This window comes from Mastigoproctus giganteus, chromosome 14, assembly GCF_048544385.1.
Source record: "Mastigoproctus giganteus isolate SK-2022 chromosome 14, ASM4854438v1, whole genome shotgun sequence".
Classification (NCBI taxonomy): domain Eukaryota; kingdom Metazoa; phylum Arthropoda; class Arachnida; order Uropygi; family Thelyphonidae; genus Mastigoproctus; species Mastigoproctus giganteus.
Window position 1 is genome coordinate 3,456,257 of NC_143588.1, and position 12,141 is coordinate 3,468,397.

Sequence of the window (12,141 nt, forward strand, 5' to 3'; positions counted from 1 at the left end):
GACTTGCTCAACAATCGCTCGAGCTTGCTGGGCGTTTAGCTGGTGTATTTTTAGTACGCCGTAATTATATTTTTTATGGTGTGTTCCCATAGTCAGTTCTTTGTTGGTAGGTGCTTTTTATCTTGAAGTAAGTGGGACAATTTGGCAGCTCGAATGGAGTGGTTGTCATCCATTCTGAGGCTTTTGCAGTTGGTACAGATAGGTTCATTAGTTTTGTTGGGGCAGTTTTTAAAGTCTCTCTCTCAGCAGTGGGTGCAGGTGTGAGTAGTGTGGCCATATTTGCAACATCTAAAGCATGTAGGTATGACCACATGTTCCCGAAAACGGAGGCAACTTCACTCAATATAAATTCTGTTTTGGTTTCTTAGGACCTGCCAGGCAGGGGAGCCAGCCCAATGGTCCAGTTATATCCTCCAATAGTCTTCGATTGTGTTCTGTATTTTTGGGTCATCAGTGCTGCTCCTTCTTGGTTCGGTAGGTCGCTTTTATGGTTTATCCTATATATTTCTTCCGCGAGTTGCTGTGGTTGTAGATTTTGGTCCACGTTAAAAATAATTATTGATGGGCATGTCTTTTTTGGGGCCTCCACCGTGAGTCCCAGCGCATTTAGCATGGGATTAGTTATTGTTCCTTCGGTTTCCTCCTTGCTTTCTGTCTCAATTACAATACCAGGGCTTCCTCTTTTTCCGGATTGGACTTTATTCTGGTATCTTCGAAGTCCTCTTTGAAATTGTCTCTGACTTTTTGTTTTATTTATTCACTCGAGGTCCTATCCTCCCCGGTGGGCCTAAGAATGATAATGTTCGGAGTTTTCCGTAGTGTTTTCTTTTGCTGATTTTCTGTATTGTTTGTTCTCTCTGCCTCATTTGGTATATTTCTCAGCGCTTGGGCATATGTGAGGGTGCGCTGTGGCATTTTGTTTGCCCCACATTCCTTGTAGGCTTGAAGCCGTGTGGTGGCTCTCTCGCTTTCCAAGTTTGTATCGTGTATTAGTGTCACCATTTTGTGGGAAATGGTGATGATTTGGGATGTTAGTCCCGTGGACACTCTATTGGGGTACTCTTTGAAGATGTTCTCGAAGTCCGTTTTGAGAATGTTTTCTCATAAATGGTACCCTTCGGCAGCGTGAGATCCAAGGGTGGTTCCTGCTGTTTGTCGTCGTTTTGGGATGTGATGGTTTGTGCCTGTTCCTTTGTCTCAGTCTGGACTAACATTAGTCCACGATGAGCGCGTTTCCGATCTTGTCACGGTCTTTTTGCGGTTTTTTCGCCTGGTTTGGCCCTTAACAGAGTTTATGGCAGGGGAGGGCATTAGCATTAGTAGAGGCATATATTGCAAGAAAGCAAGCTTATGAAGCATCAGCCAAAAAAAAAAAAAAAAACCTTCCACTTCAACCCTTCGTTCTTTCGAAATACCTGTCCAGCTGAGCCTTAAATTTATTTAGGCTATCAACTTCCACAACAAGGGATGGAAGTCTGTTCCACCAACCAACTACTCGCTGGCTAAATGCAAATTTCACCTGAGAGGGCATAAATAATCAACTGAGAGGGCATAAATTTGAATTTATGCCCTCTCAGGTGATTATTCTGAGCAAGAGGAAGAATTCCATCAACATTGAGCATGCTCAAAAACCATTCAAGACTTTATACACCTCTATCAGATCAGATCACCTCCCCGGTGCCTAGTCTCGAGACACTGTAATTTGCAAAATTTAAGCATTTCTTCGTAAGAGCAACCCTTTGTTCCATTCACTAATCTTGTTGCCCTTCTCTGTACTCGTTCCAGCAGCTCTACATCCTTCTTGAAATGAATCCTCCAGACTTGTATACGGTACTCGAGGTGTGGCCTGACCATTGCCTTATACAAGGGAATAATCACCACCTTATCCCTGCTAGAAAAATTGCTGTATATCATCAACAAGACATGAGCTATTCTTGCAGCCCGTCTGCACTGCTCAGAGAACTTCATATCTGCCTGCACAACCACCCCCAAGTCCCTTTCATTCTCTACCACTGTCAGTGTAGTACCACAGAGTTGATACGTTGCTCTGGGGTTGCTGTTTCCCATAAGTAGTACTTTACATTTGTCAATGTTAAACTTCATCGCCACCTCTCAGCCCATGTGCTCAACCTTTCCAGATCCTGTTGAAGAAGCATAGCGTCAATAGTGTTCTTAACAACCCTGCCAACCTTTGTATCGTCTGCAAACTTGGACATTAAGCTTGATATACCATCATCAATATTATTTATAAATACAGAAAACAATGGACCCAACACTGAACCCTGAGGGACTCCACTAATAACATTAGTCCACGATGAGCAGTGTCCATTGATTACCACTCCCTGTCTTCTCCCCCTCAACCATCCCTTTATCCATAGCAGCAATTTGCCTCCAATGCCACACTTCTCCAATTTGTGCAGCAGTCTTCCATGTGCAACAGTGTCAAAAGCCTTTCTAGGATCCAAATATATAATATCAAAGTTCTTCCCTGCATCCAGTTCTTTTGTGATTGCATCATAGTATCCATTCAAATTGGTCAGGCAAGACTTTCCTTTAACAAAACCATGCTATGTCCGAGCTATAACTGAAGTCTTGTCTAGATGATCCTGCAGGTCTTTAACCAGCCCCTCCATTAATTTTCCTGGAACAGAAGTTAAACTCACAGGTCTATAATTACTTGTCAGCCTTTGACCCCCCTTTGTGAATTGGGGCCACATTTGCACATCTTCCTTGGTACCTCCCCTGAGTCCAAGGAAGCTCTCATAATTATGGCTAAGGGTTTGCTTACTTCCTTTGCTGCCTCCTTTAATATAACTGGATAGATCCCATCCACCCCAGGTGCCTATCTTGTGTTTATCTTCAACGATTTCTCCTCCACTTTACTCTGAGTTGAATACACTTCTGGCATTCCCCTCGCTGAATAACTCATGTGTGAATGTCGATGCAAAATATTCATTTAGTTTGTTAGCTGTCTGAGCAGGATCATCAACAGTTGAATCATTGATATCAAGTGGAACAATCCGATTTATCCCCTTCCTTCTAGAGTTTACATAAGTAAAGAACTCTTTGCTGTTTTTCTTTACATCCCTTGCCAAAGATTTCTCGTAATCTGCCTTCGCCTGCCTAACTTACTTTGTAACTTGGTTACAGATCAACTTGTATCTATCATAGGCTTCTGTGTCACGTGTTAATTTAAATGTATCCCATGCATTTTTCTTCTCTGCCATATGTCTCATTAGTTCATCTGACATCCATATAGGCCTAAACCTTGAACAATATTTCTTAGTTGGTATGTAAAGCCTAGTAGCTTCCAAAATAAGTTCTTTGAATGCTTCCCATTTTGAATTTGCTGTTGAATATAGAATTTAAATACTGTCTCAGGCCATCGTTGTCGCCTTTACGAAAGCAATAACCCTTCCCTTTACCCCTGATGGTAGTTACCTCTTTGAGTAAATCCCACTTCAGCACACTGTGATCACTGCCACATAGTGGTTCCTTTATCTGCAGATTCTTAATGCATGAAGAATCACTACTGATAATCAAATCAAGGGTATTACTCCTTCTAGTTGCCTCCCGAACATGCTGATGTAGAAAACAATTATCCAACAAATCCACAAAAGCCTTGCTAGTGTGTGAGTGACCACACAAATTTCAGTCAATATCTGGGAAATTAAAATCCCCCATTATAAGACTGATTTACTGGCCCACTATTTCCCTGTATAGTTTCTTATTATACCCATCAGAGTCATTAGGCCTATAGCACACTCCTACTCTCAATTTTGATCTCACAATGCTTATGTCACACCAAACTGACTCGATACTGCACTGTCCAACGATGTCGATTGGCTTTACTTGCATTTTGTGTTTCTTAACTAATAGTATAACCCCTCCTCTCTTCCTATCCTGTCTATCGTTTCTGTAGACTGTAGGGATCACAGCTATCATAATTTCTTGGCAGAATAAACACTTTGATCGGTGAAATTGGGACTCCAGTTCAGTCCAAGGTTACTAACAGTTCGGTAGCACCCCAGTCTAGGTCCAGACTTCAGCGCGGAAACCGTTATATGGGTGCACTTCCTTATTTCCCAGCTGTGAGCTGCATGGTTACTATACAGTCTCGCAGAAACAAAGGAAACTGAGAATAACGCTGAAATCTGGTAAATATCCCAGAAGAATCACAATTTTCTTACCACAGTATTCCACTAGTTGTAATCTTGCTGTGTACACAAGAACTCACTGAAATATGCAAAAAATACACATGTTCAAAGCAAAAATTAAGAATCGTTAGATAACGTGTCCTCACTGTATCGCGGCCATATTGGTTCCCCCCAGTAATAGGTAAGGTAATAAAGTATAAATTTGTGCTTTTTATCTCTACTTTTATAGGCTGTGGATAATATTCCTCATATTTTCGCTTATTAGAATAGCCGTTTAATAGAATTAATTCAGCTTACAAACGTGATCACAATGACCGGCACTTACTACGTATTTGTATAGTGAACGGTATTTTGTTTTTTAGAGTCCATCGCAAAGTGATTTTATCGTACAGTGAACCAATCATTATGCTGGAATCCACTGTACCTAGACCAGTGGTGGGCAAACTCCGGCCCGCGGTCCAACTCCAGCTCCCGAGCGTGATCCAGCCTGCGGTCGTTTTAAAATTACACACATACAAATATATATATAATTTGTATATTTGTATATATATAATAAACGATCCGCCGAAGAATATATCATGAAATTAAGTTTATTGTAAGTTTTATTATATTTGTTGATATTAAATTGTTTTTAAAATTTTGATTAAGCGACGTCTAATGAATCATTTGAATTTGTGCCATATATCACGACTCGAGTAAAGCAGCAGTGTTGCTTTACTCTAATTGTAGGATTATTAAATACTTTAATAATGGTAAAAATAATCATAAAATCGTGGAAAAATAATGGCACGCGTATACCTCCTAGACACTTTACTTGGCTCGCCATTTAAAGAGTGCCCATCCCCTGACTTAGACTAAGTGATCTGTAATTAGCAAATGGATTGGCGATACCTTTTGTTCTTCTAATTCAAAGGGATCGCTCCTTAGGGGTTTTATGCCTTATTGGTGACTGCATAGAATTTTATATATATAAAGTATATTGCATGTAGAAAGTGTGAAGACCTTGACTCAAATCTACCGAACACAAGGCGCACACTGTGAGCGACATATGTTATGAAGAAGAAACAGACAGGAAATTAAAAGGCGACCAGAATAAGATAACATTGCGGTGTCTTTCACAATCTGTGTCATCATCAGAGGTCATCCACTGAAATTATGAAAAAGACAGCAATGTTCTTGCTTCTGTTTCCGACATGTTCTGTATGCACTACGTAATATAACCACATTTATTAGACTCTTACCGCAAAATTTTTAAAAAATGTAATATTTCGTTCTCAGCACGTGGCAACAGCTCACGTGCACCACAGCATACAGGACATGTCGGAAACAGAAGCAAAAACATTGCTGTCTTTTTCATAATTTCAGTGGATGACCTCTGATGATGACACTGAGATTGTGAAAGACACCGCAATGTTATCTTATTTTGGTCGCCTTTTCACTTATTTTTAATTTCCTGTCTGTTTCTTCTTCATGCCATATGTCGCTCACAGTGTGTGCCGTAGGTTTGAGTCAAGGTCTTCACACTTTCTACATGCAATATACTTATATATATTGTGTGTGTGTGTACACATTATGGCTGTAGGGTAGTTTTGCTAATCCAGTGTACCTGATCCATAAGCTGTTATCTTGCAGAAAAAGGTGGCATGGAAAAGTTACAGAGCAATAAAAAGTACTTAAACCTATAACAGCTACAAGGTGATGTGTAATAGAGCCACAGAAAAGGTTCGACAGGCAAAGGCAGTTTATGAGAAATCACTAGCAAACAGAGCAAAGAGGGGGGATAAAGAATTCTTCACATATATAAATGCCAAGAAGAGCAGGACAAACCAGATCGGACCTTTACGTAAGGGAAAGGGGATAGTAATAAATACACCAGCTGGCGTTGCAGATGAACTCAACAGTTATTTTGCATCGATATTTACAAATGAAAAGCCTTTTGTAGCAATGGGAAACTGTGGGAGCGAAGTTAAAAAATATGTAATTAATGATATTGAAATTTCGCAAGATTATTTAATGAAAAAACTTTCGAGCCTACAGACCTGTAAGGCTCCTGGAGTTGATGGAATATACCCTATAATCTTAAGAGAGGCGGCAAGCGAGTGCATTGAACCACTGAGGCTAATTATGCGAGCATCACTAGACACTGGGGAGATTCCCTTGGATTGGAAAAGTGCAAATGTATCTCCCATACATAAGGGTGGCTCTAAAAGTGAAGTGGGAAATTATCGACCTGTCAGTCTGACTTCAGTAGTAGGGAAAATCATGGAGGCAATGATCAAGGGTGGAATTCAGGATCATTTGGATCGAATTGAAATTCTCAAGGATACTCAGCATGGTTTTGTAAAGGGAAAATCATGTTTAACAAATCTGGTTCGCTATTTCGAAAGGGTCACTCACGAGCTGGATTTAGGGAATAATTTCGACATTGTTTATTTAGATTTCAGCAAAGCTTTTGACTCAGTCCCACATGAGCGGTTGCTTTATAAGCTGGAACAGGTTGGAATCACTGGGAAAATCCTTAGATGGATAGAAGGATGGCTTCAGGGCAGGAGGCAGAGGGTTGTGATAAATGGCTATTCCTCAGATTGGGTTGATGTAAGAAGTGGGGTTCCCCAAGGATCAGTATTAGGACCACTGTTGTTTTTAATTTTCATAAACGACATTGATGAAGGGATAGAGGGCGTGATGTCTAAATTTGCAGATGATGTTAAAATTGGTAGAGTAGTTAATGATCACTGTCAAGCTGAGCTTCTTCAGAGAGACCTAGATAGACTTCAAGAATGGTCAGAAAAATGGCAGCTGTGCTTTAATCCAACAAAGTGTAAGGTATTACACCTGGGAAACAGTAATCCTAAAATAACTTATTCACTTGGAGTTCAACTAAACCCAGTACTGGAGGAAAGGGACTTGGGTGTTACGATACGGTCAGACATGAAATTCTCTGAGCATTGTAAACAGGTTGCAAGGAAGGCCCATGGTGTCCTATCGATGATCTATCGAACTTTTGCAAGTAGAGATAGGGACGTGATAATCCCATTATATAAGGCTTATGTTAGACCACACTTGGAATACTGTGTTCAAGTATGGAGACCGCACCTAAAGAAAGACATCGAGCTTCTTGAAAGGGTGCAAAGAAGGGTAACTCGCCTGGTGAGATCGGCAAAAGGGCGTCCTTATGAAGAAAGACTTCGAATATGTGGGTTGCAGAGTTGGGAAACTAGACACCTTAGAGGAGATTTGATTGAGGTGTTTAAGGCTCTGAGAGGCATCAGTAAAATGAATGAGGACAAAATTTTCAAGATTATAAATGATGCTAGAACTAGGGGACATAAATTCAAGTTACGGGGGGAAATGTTTAGATTGGACTGCAGGAAGTTTTATTTTAGCCAGCGAGTTATAAATTACTGGAATAAGTTGCCTTCATGGGTGGTAGAGGCCGACAGTTTGGGGAAATTCAAAGGTCAACTGGATAGTACTTTCGGGTAAGGGAAGCGCATAGGATGATAGGATTAATTCCCTTTTTATTTATTTTTTATTTCATTTTATTATTATTTTTTTATTTATTAATTATTATTATTTAGTTATTTATTTTATTTATTTTTTGTTTTTATCATTGTTTTGTTCGGTTTTTTTTTTTTTTTTTTTTGGCTGGTGAGCATAAGCCATAGGCTTTCTTGCACCATACGGCCGATACTAATACTAATCTTCCTTTTCTTACAGTCGCATTCCACCCCCATGATTAATTAGCTTCTTAATACAATTATTCTTTACTATATATATATATATATATATCAAAACTGGATTTTCTTGTTACATTTTCTTCTCCCTCCCAGTTGATTTAATTATTATGCTTAATTTTTTATTTTCGCTCAACAGTTTTGCCATGCTACTGGCATTAGTTTTGATTTAATATTTGATATATTTTGGGCCTCATGTAGAGGAATGCGCTGTCTCTGGCGATTGCTTCATTTCTTAATTTTTTTACTACCGTTTTCAACTATTTCTTTATTTATATATATATATATATATATATATAATGATAAAATTAGAAGTAATTAATAAAAAAAATACAAAAAGATGGAGAAATAAATAACACAAGGGGCCGAGCCTAATAGAGGGAAAGAGAAGAGAATGAGAAATTAAAAGAACAAGAATGTTAAGAACCTAAAAAAAAAAAAAATATATATATATAATTAAATGCTGAATTAACAAGCCAATTATATGTACATGAGCTGAAAGGGAAAGAAGAAATTAATCAATGTTAAATAATAGTGAGCATCAAAATGAGGGTGGTAGGAAAGGTAAATAAGGGAAAAGAAACCCTTTTAATGCAAACTAAATAAAATTGGTACATAGATTAGGTATTTCATCAGGGGACTACACCTGATTATATGTATATTCTATGTCCTTTTGTCTTCAGGTTCAAAAGTTTTTATACTGAAACAATTCTCTAATTTTATATTGGGATTTGTGCAGCGTTAAGGTTCAATAGCTGTGTGCAGATGATAGGAAACATGGTGTCCAAAATATCAATATAAAAGACCCTGCATCCAGGGTTTCTGGTGAGGAATCGTTCCAGCTGGAACTACTGCTAGCAGTCACACACACTTGCTTTCATACTCTGAATTTCTTTGGTGCAAAGATGCGTTAAGAGTAAGTAGCGTTCCAGAGTTTATTCACCAAACTAAAATTTCATCGTCAATTCTGATCGCAGGGTCGCACAACCATCGTTCCACTGGACCTCTTTCCATTGCTTCAAATTCCATGAAATGGGCAGTACACCAATCCAATCAGTGTTTAGCGTTCATTGGTTGAGTGGAAGACTCTTCTCCCACCTGAGTTTATATGATATAAAATTAACAAGCACGCATTTCTGTGTGTAGTGAATGGTGTTTTTTTTATCTAATTAAGTTACGTATTGTAATGTTGAGTAAAATTTTTAAAAATGAAATTTTAACGTAAAATCAACAAACACTGCTTTTTTTTTTTCTGTGCATAAATAGGAGCCTACTGTGCAGTCTTAGTAGTTTTTTGAATTTAATCGAGAGAGAGAGAGAGAGAGAGAGAGAGAGAGAGAGAGAGAGAGAAATTAACAGAAAGTGAAATCAACATCAATGAGCTTCTTGAAAACGATGACTTATTTACTTTTTTTTTTTAATAATATATCCTTAATTTTTATTTTTTTTCCCACCATATCGCGAATATTATTACTAGAATGGTATTGTTGGTTGTTGATAGCTTAAATAAATTCAAGGAGGAACTGTACAAACTTTCAGAGGGAATGGATGTGCGAAAGGGTTTTTTTTTTTTTTTTTCCGGCTGATGCTACATACCGCTTGCTTTCTTGATCACATGCCTTTACTACTACTGTTATATAACAGATTTACGCATGCTTAGTGTCTGCTACTCGTCACTTGTCGTACGTTTTTGGAGAGGCCTAGGTTCGAATCCAGCAGGAGACTAGGAATTCTTAAAGGCTTCTTTAATTAGGAATGTAGCTGTCCGATCTCGGGCGGAGGAAATAAGGTTCCCTCCATGGTTTATTCCCGGTTTTTCAGTCCGCACGACATAAAATTCGGCTCATGAGCGCACTTGTATAGCATAATACACAATAAAAGATAACATTTTAGTAGCATATGAATCGGCGTGCCTAAGGCAGTGTAGCTGATGCACCAAGAAATCCCTAACAACTAACCATCTCTTTTAAGCTGTTAAAATTTAAGAGCACATTTCAAATAACGGATGCTTAATCGTTTATTTTTAAAAAAATGAAGTAATGTATTCTAAATGAACTTTATTGTAAGGCAGAACGCAAAGTTCAGTAACCCCGGGGGCTCACATCTGGTGAGTATGGGCTTGGCACACCCAGGGTCCTGAGCTGGATATGATCATTCTTCTCTTTCTTGGTGATTTTGATTCTCTCTCTCAGGGTTACTCGGGAACCTTTTTTTTTTTTTTTTTTTTCCCCTGGTGCAGCATAAGCCTCAGGCTTCCTTGCATCATATGGATATTGATAATAATAATTTCCATTGGAGTATGCCACCCCACCCCCTCCTCTATCTAAATTGCAGCGCATGGAACATGATATCCTGACACTTTCGTTACTCGGCACCTATTGGACAACAATTCAACTCGAACTCTGAATTTATACCACTTGTTCCATCCCATACTCGTAATTATTCAGTTGATAATCTCAAATATAGAAAAATAAGAAACTAATCGTAAATAAGCAATTAATCACCAGATAATAGCCAACAGACGTCTTGCAATGTATGCAGGGCCGGATTTAATCTTGTTTTGATCCTAAGTTCTAACCTGTATGAGGCCCTTCTCTCTTACAGTTCACTGACAATATTAAAAAAAGGATTTTTAAAATGTATGAGGCCCTAAGCTGTAGCTTGTTTAGCTTATGTGTAAATCTGGCCATGCTTCTTATTAATGTTCAATAACCTTTCCATTTTTTGCACAAGGACTAAAAATCGACAAAATAATTCGCTGATTTTCGCTAGACCTCGCAGAGACTTGATCAAAACACTCTTCAGTTATTTCGATTACTGATGGACCCGGAGAGTTGACAGGTATTTATATACAAAATCTAAGAAAGTACAAGTGAATAAAAACACCTCAAACATTCGACAACGTCATCGAAAGGAATGTAGCGCGATCTAGTGTTGAAACTGTGAACTACTTTTTTTTTTTTTTTTTTTTTGCCAGTGCAGCAAAGGCCTGTGGCTTCCTTGCACTATATGGCAAAATACTATTACTAACTACCTCGAGCTAGTAGTTCGCTCAGTGTCCTACAGATATCGCGTATCACTGGTTCCCTCGAAATTTTAAAATATCCCGCGGCGGACAGTTGGGGAACTGCTGTACTAACATATAAATCCTTGTTCGCTTTTCTTGCTGTTAGCTAATGTTATTATTATTATTTCTCCCAGATTGGAATCCCCAATCAGGGAGAAATAATAATAATATTTTTCCTCGTGAAGGATTTTGCTACCAAGTACACAAGGCAGTAGCACACGCTCTTTGAGTAGACCTGGGTTCAAGCCCGACTGCTGAATACGGTCAATTTGCCAACCCGCACTGGACCAGCGTTGCAGATTATGGTCCATTTCCCTCAGCATGAATTGTTGAGAAGGCTTCCATCCTGCAGTGGGTTGATAATGGCGGCACTTTACTTTTACACAGGGTGGTTGTTATGTCTGGTGTTACTGTTGGTTGAGGAACTATCTGACTATCCTACAGGTGTTCAGGATTGCGACTTTCTGGAGTATCTTGTAGGTGTTGTTTGGAAGGCCTATTGCTGTTATGCAGGGTCTTTGGTACCATACCGGTGGTTGACACGATGATCGGGATGGTCGTTTGTTGCATATGCCACATCTCATTGATCTCCCTTAGGTTCGTGTACTTCCTGATTTTCTTCTTTTTTTTTTTTTTTTCGTGCGTTTTCTGGAGGTTGTCAGTGTTGGGCACTGCTATGTCAATCAGATAGGTAGCCTTTTACTTCTTTTCCACAAGGGTTATGTCTGGTCTGTTTTGCAGGATTGTCTTATCCGTTATTATGCAAATGTAACCCCAATTCACAAAGGAGGATCAAAGGCTGACACAAGTAATTATAGACCTGTTAGTTTAACTTCGGTTCCAGGAAAATTAATGGAGGCACTGGTTAAAGAAGCACTGCAGGATCATCTAGACAAGAATTCAGTTATAGCTCAGACACAGCATGGTTTTGTTAAGGACAGGTCTTGCCTGACCAATTTGATTGGATGCTATGATGTAGTCACAAAAGAACTGGATGCAGGGAATAACTTTGATATTATATATTTGGATCTTAGAAAGGCTTTTGATACTGTTGCACATGGAAGACTGCTGCACAAATTGGAGCAGTGTGGCATTGGAGGCAAATTGCTGCTATGGATAAAGGGATGGTTGAGTGGCAGAAGACAGAGTGGTAATCAATGGACACTGCTCAACGTGGACT

At 39.1% G+C, this 12,141-nt stretch overlaps 1 protein-coding gene across 2 annotated transcripts in view; it reads left to right on the forward strand.

Annotated features, from left to right (window-relative positions):
- LOC150074953 (CUGBP Elav-like family member 1) overlaps positions 1 to 12,141 on the forward strand; it is an 824,767-nt gene that overhangs the window by 282,743 nt on the left and 529,883 nt on the right. The gene's annotated exons all lie outside the window — the stretch shown is intronic.